Raw genomic sequence first — 17,834 nt, 5'->3', positions numbered from 1 at the left:
AGAGGAGAGTTCTCTCTCTAATTTTTCTGGTTTTCTTTTCTTTTTTCAAATTCAAATTTCAACTCAGTTTTGAATTTTGTTTGAACTCAGAAATTGCCAAAGAATGATAAACACACATGGCTCATTGAATGACAACAATGCCATGTTGCCTATTTTATAAAATCTTGAGAGATTTTGAATGGAGAAGAAACAGAGAGAGAGTTTGCATAATTGAAAATTATTAAACTTTGATGTAGAATTTACTCAAATGCAAACTACATGCATGAGATGCACATGATCACTCGTTTATTTATAAACACAAGGTTGGGATGTTACAGGCCTCCAAGAGCAGAGGTTTGTAGAACAGCAGCAAGTTTTCCCTTAAGTGGATCACCCAAGGTTTATCGAACTCAGGGAGGAAGAGGTCAAAGATATCCCTCTCAATCAACCCTGCAACCACAAAGCAAGAAGTCTCTTGTGTCCCCAACACACCTAATAGGTGCACTAGTTCGGCGAAGAGATAGTGAAATACAGGTTGTATGAATGTATATGAGCAGTAGTAACGGTACCAGAAAATAGCTTGATGCTACAACTGGCGTGTGGTTGATGGTGGTAATATTGCAGGCAGTAGAGATGCAGTAAAACAGTAAACAAGCAGTGATAGCAGTATTTGGAAACGAGGCCTTGGGATTATACTTTCACTAGTGGACACTCTCAACATTGATCACATAACAGAATAAATAGATAAATGCTATACTCTACACTCTCTTGTTGGATGATGAACACCACTAATGGTGTAGGGCTACAAGAACCCTCAATGCCGGAGTTAACAAGCTCCACAATATCCGATATTCATATTTAAATAACCTTAGAGTGCATGATAGATCATTGCAATTACACCAAGTACTAACATAGCATCCACACTGTCACCATCGCACTATGAAGGAGGAATAGATCACATCAATACTATCATAGCAATAGTTAACTTCATAATCTACAAGAGATTACAATCATAACCTATGCCAAGTACTACACGATGCACACACTGTCACCATTACACCGTGGAGGAGGAATAGAGTACTTTAATAACATCACTAGAGTAACATAGATGAATAGTGATACAAAACTCATATGAATCTCAATCATGTAAGGCAGCTCATGAGATCATTGTATTGAAGTACATAGGAGAGAGATTAACCACATAGCTACCGGTACAGCCCTTAGCCTCGATGGAGAAGTACTCCCTCCTCATGGGAGACAGCAGCGGTGATGAAGATGGCGGTGGTGTCGATGGAGAAGCCTTCCGGGGGCACTTCCCCGTCCCGACGGCGTGCCGGAACAGAGACTCATGTCCCCCAGATCTTGGCTTCGCGATGGCGGCGGCTCTGGAAGGTTTCTCGTACCGTGGCTTTTCCGTATCAAAGATTTAGGTCAGGGACCTTTAAATAGGTGAAGAGGCGGAGTAGGAAGGTCAACAAGGCGACGACACAATAGGGGGCGTGGCCCACCCCCTGGCCGCGCCAGCCTATCATCTGGGGCCCACAGGGCCCTCCTCTGGTGGCTCTCGGGTGTTCTGGAAGCTTCGTGGGATTCTAAGATTTTGGGCGTTGATTTCGTCCAATTCCGAGAATATTTCCTTACTAGGATTTCTGAAACGAAAAACAGCAGAAAACAGGAACTGGCACTTCGGCATCTCGTCAATAGGTTAGTTCTAGAAAATGCATAAAATCATCATAAAGTGTGAACAAAACATGTAGGTATTGTCATAAAACAAGCATGGAACATAAGAAATTATCGATACGTTGGAGACGTATCAGTTAGTCTCGTTCATCCCCTCGTTGCTCCCGTCTTCTAGATTGCATCTTGGCTTGGATTGCGTTCTCACGGTAGGAATTTTTTGTTTTCTATGCTACGTATCCCTACACCTCGCTCTAACTCTGCACAAATCACTACATTACCTAGAAATTAACTCACCCAAGGCGCTTACGCTAACCTCTCTCCCTCGTCCCTAGTGGCGTGTAACTAACCCTATCCACTAGTCTCTCTGGCGGCGCGGCGAGCTCCTGTCGGGCGAGCAACGGCAGGCGGCGACCGGGCTAGCTGCAGCGGCACGCGGCGGCAGGGCGAGCTGCGGCAGTCGGCGGTGGCGAGCTGCAGGACGTGGTGTCCGGCAAGCTGCAGTGGCAAGCTGCAGGAGTCGGCGGCAGGCGAGCTGCAGGACGCGGCGTCCGGGCAAGCTGCAGGCGAGCTGCGAAGCGGCGGCCGGGCAAGCTGCAGGGCGAGCTGCAGGAGGCGACGGCCGGGCGAGCTGCAGCAGTCGGCAGCAGGGCGAGTTGCAGGGCGCGGCGGCCAGGCAAGCTGCAAGGCCGGGCGAGCTGCAGGACGCGACGGCCGGGCAAGCTGCAGACGGTGGCGGCTGGGCAAGACACAGGGTGGTAGCCGGTGCGAGTGTAGGAGCAGACCGACGCGAACAGTAGCACGGCAGGGGCTGAGCAGCAGGACATGATTAGTACTCGTTCCATCTCTCAAACTAAACACTCGAATAGAAACATTCCATTCCATTTTTCTGTCCAACCGAACATAGGAATGGAACCAACCCATTATTTTGGAATGGAACTATTACATTACATTCCACTTCGTTCCCCAACCGAACACACCCAAATCTTGCAAAGTATAATGCTAAAATTTTGAGTGACCGTACTAGTACTTATGTGCAAGCCCGAGTGCAACATCAAATCATCATCACATTGAAAATTTGTTACCATGATCATGATCGATCTCTGAATTTGGCGCATCCGCTAAATGTTGCAAAGTATAATGATTAAAAAATTGTGAGACCGTACTAGTACTTATGTTCAAGGTCGAGTGCAACATCAAATCATCATCACGTTGATGATTTCTGTTACCATGATCATGATCTATCTATAAGAGAATCTCCACCGGCAGGGGCGCCGGCACCTCCGTTTAGGGGGCTCTAGCACAACATCCTCTATTTGGGGATGTTGCTCCCACACCGGCGGCCCCAAAACGGCAGCCCCGATAGATTATACAATTTAAATTGACATTTAAAAACCCAAACTCATACGAAATTTATACCAAAGTAGCTCGAATTTAAACATAACTAAATTTAAAATTAATCCTGGTCTGCTGGCCGTCGGTTGGGGCGCTCGACGGCCCTACCTCATCGTTGTTCTTCGCCATTGCCACCTGCGTCCGTGCCCGCTTCTCCTCCGTTGCTTCGCGCATCTAGCGGTGGAGCATGGCAGCCGGCGTCGCAGGGGCTTTCCGGTGGCACTGTCCCCGCGCTTCCAGCCTTTCCCGAGAAGTTTCGATCTCGGCGCGCCTCGCCTGCTGGCGAGCGAATGCGTCGTAGTGGCGATGAGCGTTGAGCTCTGCGAGCTTCTGTCGCTCCGCCTCCAAGAGGCGGCGTCCCGCCTCCTCCGTGGCCACTTGCTGGCGCGATATCTCGAGGACGTGCTTGAGGTTCGCGTTGTTGACGAACTCGCGCTCCTCCTCCCTCAACCGCTGGTATCATTGTGCGTTCAGCGACGCGAGGATCGCCGCTTGCTCCGGGTCGGCGGGGGCCTGCGGCGGCTCGCCCGACTGCGCTACCTCCTCCACCGCTTCTGCTTCCGCTTCTGCTACGTAGACATTGTGCCACGCCTCGAACCATGCATCCTCGTCCTCGTCGGAGCTGTGCTCATCATCGGCCTGCAGCTGCGGCTGCGGCTGCGGTGGTGGTGGAGGCAGCGCGCGGCCGTTGAGGCAGAGCATCGAGTAGGTGGTCTTCAGACGGCGGGCATCTTTATGTGGAGAGTAGAGAATGGAGCAGCGGTGGTGGAGAGGATAGAATGGAGCGGCGGTGGTGGACGGCGTACGTCCTATCTAGCGGTGGCAACTACCCACATTTACGCCGACTGGATTCCGCGTGGCCAGTCGCTGCCTCGGTTTCCGCGCGGGAGGCCATTAAATGCCGACGACCAACCTTCCCGCATCGTGGCCGATGCGAACCGTCGCGTCCTCTCGCTGACAAGGCGCCCCCACCAGCGAAAACCGTCGTTCCGCGAGGCACCCGGGGCGCCCGATTCGCGCCCTTGGCGAAGGGGACGACACGGGGATGCCGGTAATTCTATTGGGCTCGACAAATCGCCGGCGCCATTTGGACGCACCGGTGCGAGCCCTAAAACGATGCCAGCCCCCAAATCGCTATCGGGGCCGCCGATGGAGATGCTCTGAATTTGGAGCATCCACTAAATCTTGCAAAGTATAATGATAAAAAATTGTGAGACCGTACTAGTAGTTCTGTTTAAGGCCGAGTGCAAGATCAAATAATCATTACATTGAAAATTTGTTACAATTATTGCAAACTATAGCAATAACAGGAAAAAAAAGCTCAAGTATTACAATAACAAGAAAAATTCTCAAATACCACAAGAAGTCGAAATAACTCAAATGATACTAGCCATACAAATGGCATCATCGGCAAAACTGCATTTCTGTTAGGTAGAATTCATCGGAGTGAAAGTAACAGCTGGCTTTCCATTAGATCTGCAGAGTAGATTATTAAGGATCTGCTCAATCCAAGCTTGCCTATTTTTCAATTCATGTATCTCATTGACTGTTATGTCGATTTTTGAATCTCTTTCATCTCTTTGCTGCTGAATTATATCAATTGATTCGTGTGCAAAGGCAGCAATTGTTTGCGCTGGAATGGCTCGGATAGTAGATATCATCTGACTATCAGATGAATTGGCATTGTCACGGCTGTGCTGTGGAAAGACCTGGACACTTGATGTACATGCCCTGCCATCTGCCTTCCTTGCTCTATTCAGGAGCTGAAATCAAGACAGTGCAAGTTACAGAACCATACAATTTGAGAAAACAACCATATTAGTTGTCACAGATTTTTGCAAAGCATCAAAATAGATGGCAGATTTTCACAAATCATAAGGCATAATATAACAAAGCAAGATATCAACCCCAATGCAACAGGCAGAGCAACCGGATGGCAAATATGAACAAAATAAATCAAGTAACTAGACAAATTGTGCCTTCAATGAATAAGCCAGAAATCAAGATAATGCATCGTCAATTAAAATTGACACTTGGAAGGGGTGCTTCAGATCCCTTAAGTTCCACAAAAGCGGTCATGTGGACAAAACTAGCCAGATATTGTGCAGGTGGAGAATCTCCAACCCCCTAAATTTCATTATTTTAATCATCGGCCAGCCATGGGAATGCCTCAGATAAACGAGAAATATATCCATTTGGTGCCAAATATAAACGAGCAGGACCAATTAAGACAGATTAGACAGCAACCATTCTGGGATTCATATAAACTGACATATAATTTCAATGTTTAACCCATGGGCCCAATATTGTCACATCCCAAAATTTTCTAAATTTCGGAATGTAAAATAAAAATAAATTTAATGCTTGATTGTTTGAACTTGATTGAATTTTTCACAAGGAATTAAAACTTTTGTGTTTATTTAAAAGTTATTCACAAAAATATAGATTTTACATAAACTGGTTTTCAAAATATTTACCAACAAAACTCTATTTTGTTCGAAGATTTTGAAACTTATAGAATTATTGTTTTAAGAAAACATTAAACCCTAAAAAGACACTATAGCCACATAGACATGTATATAAATTTTTGGTTTTATAATGTTTACATTTTGTCCCAAATTTCATCTCATATTAAAGTATTTTTCATAACGAATCCAACGATACCTCATTTGCATTTTTCTGATTTTATTTGAAGCCCCAAAGTAAATTTCCAATTTCTGTTAAAAAAATAAAAGAAAGTCGCGCCAGCCCCCGGCCCACTCCGTGGCCCAGCCCACTCGGCCAGACCACTGCCCCCAGCCTTCCTTTGTTTTCTTTTCCAGCCCAAACCTGGGCCATCTAGGCAAACCGGACGAGCCGCTTCCCTCGTTCGTCTTCCTCCTCACGTACAGGCACTTACGTTACAACCATGGATATGACTAGGTTTTTCTTCCCTCTCTCATCAATTCTAGTGAACGTTTCCACTCACCATCAACACGAAAATTACTCAATATTTGATGGAGAATCCGTTCAGGCAATTGATATTCTATTTAGTTGTCTTAATCTCCCAAACCGTCCAGGTGCACCGAATGCCACCGGCCGGCATTGTCATCCCGATCTCCCTCCACAGCTCATACCAACACAAACCGAGATTTCCTCCGTGTACCTATTGTCCTCCTCCACCAGTTCGCTTCAGAAAGTTCGTACTGAGATGCCCTGTACAACACACACCGACCATGCCAACATCAGCCACAAAATTGAGTTCATCGCTAGGTTACGTCGCTCTCGGTGATCATCTCGTCAAATACGTTCCTCGTCGAGGGATACCTCCAGGACATGGTCGGGCATGATGTTGTCGCTGTTGGCCACGACGTATTCGGAGTTCGTCGGATTGGTACGTCGCGTGCGTTGATCCTTTCTTCTATTCCTTCTACTGATGGACTCCCCTCACCGTCGCCTACTTCCAGGACATGATGGTCCATCATTTGGTCGCCGAAGTTCCACACCCCCGCCACATGTTCTAAACAATTTCCGGAGACACAGTAAGCATTGCCGCCTAATTTCGATATCCAGCGACTCATCTTAATCTTGCCCATCCCCTTATACACTTCTTTAATTCTACAGTATCCTGCAGAAAATCTTCGTGCTCGTCTTTCGACTAAGAGACACCGTTGCTGCACCAACATTGGCTTCCTCTCTCTGCGCTTCCCCGGAAACAAACGACGTCGCCGAGAAATTATTTGTCACGTACAGCGCACGTTGCACCTCGTGGCGTACGTCGCTGACATAGGACACCGTCGGAACGCCGGTCCCGACAACGCTCGAGTCTGCCACTGACGGTAATACTATTTTGCTGAAGTATGAAGTGTTCATAGCTTGGATTAGATTAAGGCAGGTCCATCTTTTTCCCTTAGATCTAAATCCAAAGGCCGCTAGCCATTTATCTGAACCACACTTCTATTTGTTTTTCTCTCACGCACGGTGTACGTGCATGTGATCGATCGATCGGTTCGTTCTCGTGCTTGCTAGCTTATAGCGCATGTCTAAATTCAAAATTCCATTTCTTAAAATCTATAGCTCGATTTTAGATGAGATTTTCTCTGTTGAGTTTATAACTAAATTCGCTACAACTTTCATGTAGAAAGTTTTTCCATCCAAGAAACCTTTTCGCACAACTTTTCGGACGTCATTAAAATTTAACCCCGGAATGTTTAATCTTGTAAAATCAATATCTTTTCATCTGTCTATTTAAATCGTGCAAAAGTTATACCCTTGAACTCAAAAAAATATGAACAACATATTGGTATATTAAAATTTAACTTTTGAACTATTTCAAAACATGTCAATTTGAGTATTTTTGTCATAACTTAAATTGTAGAATCTTTTCAATATGATCCTTTTGGCAAATAGCTTATGATCATACATATCCGCACAAACACATTTTAACACTTTAGCATTACCCAATATCATAACTATCTCAATGCCATATCTTGCAAGCCTCGTCTCTTGCCATACATTCTTTCCGATTGACCCATAAGATATATAAAGTTCAAAATGTAAAATGAATAACCAAACATGCAATTGTATTGTTTGTTTTGCTTGATGATTTTGTTATGGAATGTTGTGTTTATGGTGGGTTACTTTTATCTTATAGTTTGTACGGAGTGCAACGCGTGTGATTGTGAGAAGTGTACGATCATCAATTACAAAAAGGCAAGTGTCACTCATGTCCTATGTTTTCTATGCATGTAGTTTTTTTACTTAGTAGATATTGCATGTGTAGGATGTTTTCAAAGTATATGCTATGCTATGCTATGCTATGCTAATCCTATAGTCTCAGGATTCCTTTAGTTTTCCTTAAGTTGCCATCGTAAGTAGTTTTGCTTAGCCATGCTACTACATACGTGGTTGGGATATCATGATGAGATCAGATGAAGAAATATGTTTTTGTTATAAATAAAAACAACTTGATAAATGAAACACCTGGGCGGATTGGTATGAGTGGAGCGTCTGCACGGTGAAAATTGGTGGGTTCCGCCGCCCAGGAACAAAAGAGATTGGACATGTTTCATGTTTAGTAGCTTCTTGTACAGCCGCATGTCATATGAGCTCTGTCTTGACTAAGTAGGTGGTAGGGACCTGTCCCGACATGACCAGCAGATGTAGTTGTGTAGGTTGGAACGGATCCATTCTGAGGGCTCAGGGTCTTACTTCCGAAAATAGTCTCGTCTTAGTCTTCTCCCAACCATTTGAGCAAAATGAGCATCATGGTGGAAAAGGGGTTGACTAAGTCGTGCGGATAAAGTGTACAAACCTCTGCAGAGTGTAAAACCTAAGTACTTAGCCGTGTCCCCGGTTACGGACAACTTTGAGCAACTGGACCTGGAGCTGTTGGAAGATCTCTCTCATCCCAATTTCATAATAAAACTTGATGGGTAAACTTGGGTAGTAATGTATGAAGCTGGATCGTCTGGTGTCTATCCCTGGTGAGCCAGTGTGATGAGAACTTGGGTTCATGCTTTTATACAATTTGAAATGTTTAAAGAAGGATCGGCCGTATCCTTCCCTGGTGAGCCAGTGTGATGAGAACGTGGGTTCATGCTCTTAGACATTTATATTTTCAAAGACAAATGATGTTTACAAAAGATAGGAAAAAATGCTCGCTTTTCTGCAAAGAGCCTAAACTCCACCAGCCAAATATACATGTAGGTATTAGGCGCCATTTGTGTCCACTAAATAGTGTCATCTTGCCAATACATTCAAAGTATTGACCAAATGTTTTTGGCTGTAACTTTACCTGTTGCAGATATTTTGATAGACGAGTGAGTTACGATGATTAGGGTTACGAGTCTATCCTCAACATGCTCGCTTGTGGCACATGAAGACGAATGACACCATGCTATATGTTTGTTCGTTGAAAAACTCTGATGTAATGCTAGCCTTGTGCTATGCAATTTGTAAGTCATTATGTATATATGGATCATGCGATGTAATAAAGACCTTTGTTTCTTGGTATTACATCTTAAACTGTGTGTGCTAGCGTTTGATCCAGTGACTAGCACAATAAAGCACAGGGATCGGCACCCTACCGGGTGAGGTCACTACAGATGGTATCAGAGCATTGTGTTGACCGTAGGTTCGTGACCCTATGTTTGGATTAGAAATAGGAAGACCCTAGGATGAAATTTTTGTCTAATCCTATTTCAATTAAAAAGATGTTTCCTTTGTGAAATTCTAGTATTCTCACCTACTCCATCTTGAAAAATGGTTTCCTCTTTCCTTAGATGATCTACCCCTTGAAAACCATCGAGAAAGGATAGATAATGACTAAGTTCCTGGAGTGAGACTAATGATTCACATGATATTCTTCGACTCCACAATAAGTTTTACACGGAAGGACAATGAAGAATTTTAAGGAAGACTCATATCAATAATGCACAACACCGAGAAATACCTCATATAAATAATTAATAGAGGAAACTTGAAACACTCAAGAAAAAAATAGATTTGACCACCATCATTTTTTGTTTTATTGACCAACGATGTCGTAATAACATATTGATCATACCAAATTGTGGTATGACCATACTAAATATTTTTTTTGTGTGTGTGTGTGTGTGTGTGTTTAAACCATGTTGCTTGATGCTTGTTAGATGTTGTTTGTATACTGAATTGCCTTGATCTGTTGTGTTTGGGTAGGAACCTTCTTTAGAATCTTATATCCCTTCTCATCCATGCTAAGCCCTAAACGTAATCCCAAACTCAAACAGATGGACCCTCCTAGAAGAAACAACACAACAATAACCCTCAGATGGAGTTAGCAATGCAGCAGATGATAGATGCACAGACTCAGTTGACCCAGCTGCTGACTCAGAATGTGATCAACAACAACATCAATGAGATACACTCGGGAGTGCAACAACTTCTAGATGCACACACTCAGATAGTGCAAATGATGCATCAGAACATCGCTAACAATAATGGAAACCTTCCACACCAGAATCAGGGTAGTAAGGAATTCGAAGAAGGGGTTGTGACAAGTCGTCGAGCTTGCAAAATTTGTGGAGAAATAGGACGCATATCTAAGGTGTGCTATGAACTGTGCCCACACTGTGATACAAGCCATCCAAATGGAGAATGCCCCGCAACTCATGTTTCATGTTTCCTATGTGAAGGAACCACTCATGTACCTGCTCGATGTCATCTTTTCCCCTTGGTGCAGCGAATGAAACAACAAGCAAATGATGGAATATGTCAATCCATTGGGAAGATCCATGATGATACAAGAATGAAAATGAAGGGGGGAAGTGAAGCTAAGCTTCACGAAACAACACTTTCTTTCACCACCAAGTGTTGTTACACTTGCGGAGAGGAAGGGCATATATCTAGTAATTGTACTAGAAAGCGAGAAAGACTTCCCACATATGTGGTGGAATATGAAGACCAGGAACTAGAAGATCTCCTAGCCTTGGAGAAACCCAAGAAGAAGAAGAGGCTCAACAACTCCAAGGAGAAGAAAATTAGCCAAGTGTTGTGTTACAACTGCAAGGAACCAGGACATTATGCATCACATTGTCTAGAAAAGAAGAAGAACAAAGCAAAAGAGCAGGAAGGAGAAAAGGGTACCTTAAAAAAACCAATTAGCCAAGTTGAGTGCCATGTATGTCAGACGTTTGGACACTATTCATGGGACTGCCTAGAAAAGATGAAGGGCAAAGGAGATGCTACTAGAGAGTATGTTGTCAGTAAGAATTCTAAGAAGGATATCAGTAAGGTAGTATGTTTCAAGTGCAAGAATAAGGGGCACTACTCCCGAGACTGCCAAGAGAAGAGGGTTGGCAATGGATATAGAAAAACCGCTATCTACGAGTAACCAATAAATCTTGGAAAATGGAGGATGCCCCCATTATAAGAGGATAGTATAATTCATGGTTGAGTAGGAAACTATGATGCAAACTATACGCAAGCGTTATGTCGGTATGAAGTCACAAGCATAAATAAGCGTTACTATAAGCAACTATAATGTATGGATGTTATTCACTTATGCAATGACAAGTGATATAAGGATGAATAAAAAGAAAATTCATCTCGTGGATGCATATCAACTTATATGTATCGTGAAGAAGGATTGTAGAAGGTCCTAAAACTTGAAGGTTAATGTCATATTGAGTTTTACATAAACCTTTAGCTAAGGAATCGATAGAAAAAAATTCTTTTTTTGCAAAGGGTTTCAAAATATTAACACATTTATTTTCATGAAAGTTTTGTCAAACTAGTGAGGTTGACCAAGTGTTAGAATGCGAGATTCAATAAACCATTTACAGAGTAATGATCAGAAAGGAGGATGGACTGATCACCCTTCCTACCATTCTTATTGTTCACCCTTGTATGTGGATATTGCGAATCTAGAGAGACATACCTACCATAGAGACGACGTTGATAAGCCTGAGCTTTAGAATGGTAGAATAGTAATCCATTAAACAGGTAAGTGTTGCCAAGCGTAAGAATACGCCGAGGATGACCACCATGTACGTTTGGATGTGTAGTGAAAGATTTTTGAAGACGCCAACAAGAAGTATAAGGAATGATGTCATGAAGTTTACTCATATTGACTTTCTAATTGCCTAGAGAGTGACCTTTCAGCGTCAAAGTAGTTGAACAACCATCCGGATCAGAAGCCCTACAAAGCAAGAAACGTCTACTCAAGCCATCTTGAGGAGTGTAGAATATCAAGATATATGATTATACACCCACATTTTGGAAATAAAGTTAGAAGCTACAAATGGTATCAGAAAACTATGAATGATACTGAAATGAAGACATAAGTTATAGTTTGTACAAAAGGTGACCCAATATCGAGTCATACCCAGATATGCCTAGTTTAAACCCAAGACCTAAGATTACCTACAAAAATTTCTTGTAAGAGTGGTAGCCCACCCCGACATATGTCAAAACCATATTTTTCTTTCTAGCCTTTCTTCGAATCTCGGGGACGAGATTCCTTTTAAGGGTTGTAGTCTGTAACATCCCAAAATTTTCCAATATTAAAATACATGCATTGCATTCGTAAGCATCATCATATGTTTGCATTCTCTAGAAAAATTTGAATAAACCTTAATTCTGTAAATAAATCTTAAACCGAAAATAAGCCATATAGGCCTAGGTGCCAAATTCGAATTTATTAAAATATTCTCTTTTAAACTAAAAGTGGTTACAAAATATTCTACACTCAATAAGAAATCTAACGGTATTTTATTTAAAATTTTCAGACTTGGTTTGAGTCACTTTTGAAGTATTTTGGTTTTCTAATCAATTGCAAATATTAATTCAGAAAAACAATAAAATAAAGAAGAAAATAAAATAAAAAAATGCCACCACATGCAGCTCGTACGAGTCAGCCCAACCGTGTGATGCATACGCGCACGTTCACGCGAAAGCTAGCGACGCAGAAGGCAGCGCATCCGCCTTTCATTTCTTATTATGTGGCTGACAGGTGGGTCCGAAGGCCACGTTAGGGTCGTCATCATCTCCAGCCAAAGAGTTTATTCGTGCGTCGCATCAGTTTTCCGTTTCCATGCGTTTCTTCGTCGCTTGATTGTGGGCGATTTAAGCCACCAATTGACGTACTTAAGCTTCATTCTCTCCTCTTCATTTCCTCTCACTCACCACAGACCAAAAGCCCCCAGGCTGCTCGAATTCGGTCTCCGCAAGTCCGCTGTACCATCACAGTAAATCGTCGAATTCGGTGAGCACAGTCCATATTTTGATCTCTAGTTTTTTTCAAAACTTCCTATCTTTTCATGGCGCATCTCTCAGACTTTATTTCGTAATTTTTGGTGCACCACAGCGACGGCGCTATATTTCGACCGTAGTCTCCGGCGAGCGATTTCCGGCGAACTACTGCACCTCGACGTCCGCAACTTCACCATCGAGTTCCCTTTCCGAAGACGACCTCCATTGTCTGCTACACCATCGCCAACAATCACGGGGACATCAATCGCAGTGACCACGCGACGACAATTCAAGTGACCTGTGTGTTTCCCTACGTGAGCTGCTGCCTCTTTTCATTTGTTTTTTTTTTATCTCATCTATTCCCTTTCATTGCAACCATAAGATCCAGATCCTAAGGCTACTAGTAGTTCACTTAGATGAAGGGGTACTGACCAATTAGAATCGGCCACTTGTCACATCTATTGTAATTTTCGGATATTAGAACAGGACATACTCCAATTTTTGAAAAAATCATATCTTTAGTTCTACTTATCAAAAATTAGCAAATAAGATGTCCCTGGATTCACAAAAGTATGAAGAATACGTTAGTGTCATAATATTATACTTTTACGTCATGTTCATTCACAGTTTTTACAGAAACTTAATTATAGTATTTGGCTATAAAATGAGTTCTACAAAATATTTTTGAGCAATTCTTTTTACTACTAGCAGCAAATGAACTTCTCTGTACAGTACTATAATAAAAGAATTTATTATTCTCTGTTATTCTATTTATATATTTTATATAGTGTTGTAGACCTTTCTAGTGTTAGAAAATGTTTTAAATATATTAAACAACACTAAAATTATGACCATGGCATCATGCATATAGAATACAACCAGAGTACTACGATAAGTGAGTTTTGTTATGTTTAAACACATATGTATGAATATTCTATTTCTTGTGCTTGTCTATGTATGTGTGTTTATATAGTGTTTTGGTCTGTAGATTGTTTGAATTGTCAAGAGTGCTTTTGTGACGAGTGCACCAATCCCTCAACTCACCACTAAGGCAAGTGTCACTCATGATTTCCTAATGTTTTTTAACGCATGTAGTTTTTCTCTTAGTAGATGTTGCATGTGTAGGATGTTTTATTAAAATATATGCTATGCTAATCCTATTATGGTAGTTTTAGGATCCCCTTTGTCTTCTTTGTCGCCACCATAAGTAGCTTGCTTAGCCATGCTTGTAGATTCGGGGTTGGGATCTCATGATAGGTTTAGTTGATATGAAAAAGAAAGTTATGATTTTCTCTAAGGAAAAACAACAAGATGAATGAACCACCTGGGCGGATTGGTACGAGTGGAGCGTCTGCACGGTGAACATTGGTGGGGTCCGCCACCCAGGAACGAAAGAGATTGGACAAGTTCTTTGTTTAGTAGCTTCTTGTACAGCCGCATGTCATATGGGCTCTGTCTTGACTACGTAGGTTGTAGGGACCTGTCCCGACGTGACCAACAAATGTAGATGTGTATGTTGGTACGGGTCCGTCCAGAGGGCTCAGGCCTTACTTCCGAAAATAGTCTCGTCTTAGTCCTCTCCCAACCATTTGAGCAAAATGAGCATCGTGGTGGAAAAAGGGGCTGACTAAGTCATGCGGGTAAAGTGTACAAACCTCTGCAGAGTGTTAAAAACTAAGTACTTAGCCGTGTCCCCGGTAACGGACAACTTTGAGCAACTGGATCTGGAGCTGTTGGAAGATCTCTCTGATCCCAATTTCATAATAAAACTTGATGGGTAAACTTGGGTAGCATTAAGCTGGACTCTAGTGTCTATCCCTGGTGAGCCAGCGTGATGAGAACTTGGGTTCATGCTTTTAGGGTTATATTTTCAAAGACAAATGATGTTTACAAAAGATAGGGAAAATGCCCGCTTTTCTACAAAGAGCCTAAACTCCACCAGCCAAATATACATGTAGGTATTAGGCGCCATTTGTGTCCACTAAATAGTGACATCTTGCCAATACATTCAAAGTATTGACCAAATGTTTTTGGCTGTAACTTTACCTGTTGCAGATATTTGATAGACGAGTGAGTTACGATGATTAGGGTTACGAGTCTATCCTCAACATGCTCGCCTGTGGCACATGAAGACGAAGGACTCCATGCTGTCTTTATTTCGTTGTAATCTCTGATGTTATGCTAGCCTTGTGCTATGCAAAGTTGTAGGTTATTATGTAACTCTGGATCATGCGAATGTAATAAAGACCTTTGTTTCTTGGTATTACATCTTAAACTGTGTGTGCTAGCGATTGATCCAGGGACTAGCACAATAAAGCACAGAGATCGGCACCCTACCGGGTGAGGTCACTACAAATATAAGGGAAGGAGAAACAAACAAATGAACCATTTTATGCCTAAAAATAAAAGATGGGTCAGCCAAAAAGTAACAACAAATCTTATTTATGATACCTACTGAAGGTGGATTTCCTACTATAGAAGGTGACATTGGATTAATCAAAAGTGAAATCAGAAAAAAGTCTTACAAAAAACAAATATGCGCATTATATCCCACAAGAAGCATGCCAGAAAGTGGCAAGGTTTATATGTTTTAATCATCAGTCAACTCAATGAATCAAGGACTAATAACCAATTGAATCATCATCTGACTCATATTCACCAAGAAAAACATTCTTATCATGTATGGATGAAATCCAGAAGACATAATGGTATGAGGAAGTGCATGAGCAATCAAACATTATGTGGCTGGAATAAAATGCCAGATCATTTAAGTTAAGCAGAACAATTAAATTGTTTTAATCATGATCAAACAACAAAAAGATTAGACAGATAATAGAACAAATTTGAGAAGCTAGCAGGAAAATGAACGAAGACGTGCAGTCATATAAATAGCATGATTTATTTCAAACCACTTATCCTATCTATATGGAGAGTAAATGTGTTCAACACAAACTGGTTCCAGCATGATAAGCATATCAATAAAAAATGAAAGGTACTTACTGGATTATAGGGGTGATTCACTCCATGATTTGCTGTGTTCCATGTGATAGGGCAACATGAAATTACAGCAAAGAGTTAGGGTTGGAGCTCTTGAAGAACAAAAACAATGAAGAATTTAAATGTACCAGAGCAATGAGTTCACACATGTACTACATGATGGCGAAAGGATAGCAGCAAGGAAATAGTAATTGGCATTTACCATCATTGTTTACAACAAAATAGATGGAAATTATAATGTAAAACCTTGTGAACACAAAAGAGCACAGAATGGCGGAATATAAAACAACATTTTGCAACGAACAAAACAGACGGCGCCTATGGTCCCAGCACGCAACCTGTCACCTGAGAATAATAAAAGCAAACAAACATGTAGGTTTCCTATCAAAAATAGATGAATTACATATCATGCAATTACTGTTCTAACATTAGGACGAACTAGATAGATATTATAGGGGTGTTTCTTGAGAGTTTATAGAGCAGGGAACACTTTGCTAGTCTTAGTATGAACAAGATAAAAGTTAATACTATTTTTTGCAACACACAGTACAATCATAGACGCTCACATGTACATACATACACTCATCGCTCACGCACACACACTCTACCCCTTCGAGCACCTCCAGGAAACTGCATCCAAGAAACTGATCCGATGGGTATTGAGATTGACGAAGTCACCACTAGCACCACAATGTCATCGGGAACGCCGCATCCCACACAAGAATATTCCTCCATTTTTGAGACACCAAAGCGTCAAATCTGGGAGTGCCACTACCCTCCTAACCATCCAACCACAGGTTGGTTCTCAGTGATTTGGTACTTGACATGTACTACATGATATCTAATATGAAGTCGGTGTGAGGCTAACAAGCAGGGTGCGGCGTCGTTGATTGACGGGAGTCAGTGTGATGCCATCACAAGATGAAGTGCATGGTCCATGTGATCTGGATTAGGGGATACTAGCATAATACTCGTGTGTTGCAACGGGTTAATAACGAAAGATGGCTCTCTCCAAAAATAGAATAAATGGAATATAATCACAATCTCTATGTCCAGGATGTGTGGCCACATGGTCCTCATTTTTATTTAGAATCTGTGGTACGCCAGTCTCATACAATGTGCATTATTTTTTGTCACCACTGAGACAACTCTGATGCTCGACCGACCGATCCAAGTTGATCAATCGACCGATCTAATTGACATGTTTGAACAAACGATCGAATAATTCATAGTATTTATTGGATGATACTCCCTCCGTGCCAGAAATAAGGCGTCTAAGGATTAGTTAAAAGTCAATGTTTTTAAAGTTTGACCAAGTTTATACACAAAAATATAAATATTTACAATACTAAATCATTATCAATAGATTCACCCTAAAGTATATTTTCTTAATATGTCAATTTGATATTGTAGATGTAAATATTTTTTAAAATATTTGGTCAAAGTTTGTAAGGTTTGACTTTTGACCAATCCTTAGACGCCTTACATTTTGGGACAGAGGGAGTATATCATAAAAGGTGCCCATTTTACACCATCTTTTTTTACAAAACACGGTACAATATAAATGCTCACTTAGTACATACACTCGCTCCTATGAATGCACAAATGCACATGCTAACTCTATGAACACCTTCGAGATACTTTTTCTGAGAAACTGATTCGTCGAGAACACACGTCGAAACGTGGCCCCCAACTGAACAGATATTTCTCTTTATTAATGAAACACCCACACGTGAAACATGGTTTTTTTTAGCGAGAATGTCCGTGCGCTCTGATGTCTACGCACGCTTCTATTCCTGTAGACATTGTTGGGCCTCCAAGAGCAGAGGTTTGTAGAACAACAGCAAGTTTCCCTTAAGTGAATCACCCAAGGTTTATCGAACTCAGGGAGGTAGAGGTCAAAGATATCCCTCTCAAGCAACCCTGCAATTAAGATACATGAAGTCTCTTGTGTCCCCAACACACCTAGTACACTTGTCAGATGTATAGGTGCACTAGTTCGGCGAAGAGATAGTGAAATACATGTAATATGGATGTCTATAAGTAGTAATTGCAATCTGAAATAAAAATGGCAG

At 41.8% G+C, this 17,834-nt stretch overlaps 1 pseudogene; it reads right to left on the bottom strand.

Annotated features, from left to right (window-relative positions):
• Positions 1-2,007: 2,007 nt before the first annotated feature.
• The window catches only part of LOC127303516 (uncharacterized), a 92,374-nt pseudogene continuing 76,547 nt past the window's right edge, over positions 2,008-17,834 (bottom strand).

This window comes from Lolium perenne, chromosome 5 (genome assembly GCF_019359855.2).
Source record: "Lolium perenne isolate Kyuss_39 chromosome 5, Kyuss_2.0, whole genome shotgun sequence".
In the NCBI taxonomy this organism is placed as follows: domain Eukaryota; kingdom Viridiplantae; phylum Streptophyta; class Magnoliopsida; order Poales; family Poaceae; genus Lolium; species Lolium perenne.
This window is presented reverse-complemented; position numbering and strand designations above follow the sequence as displayed.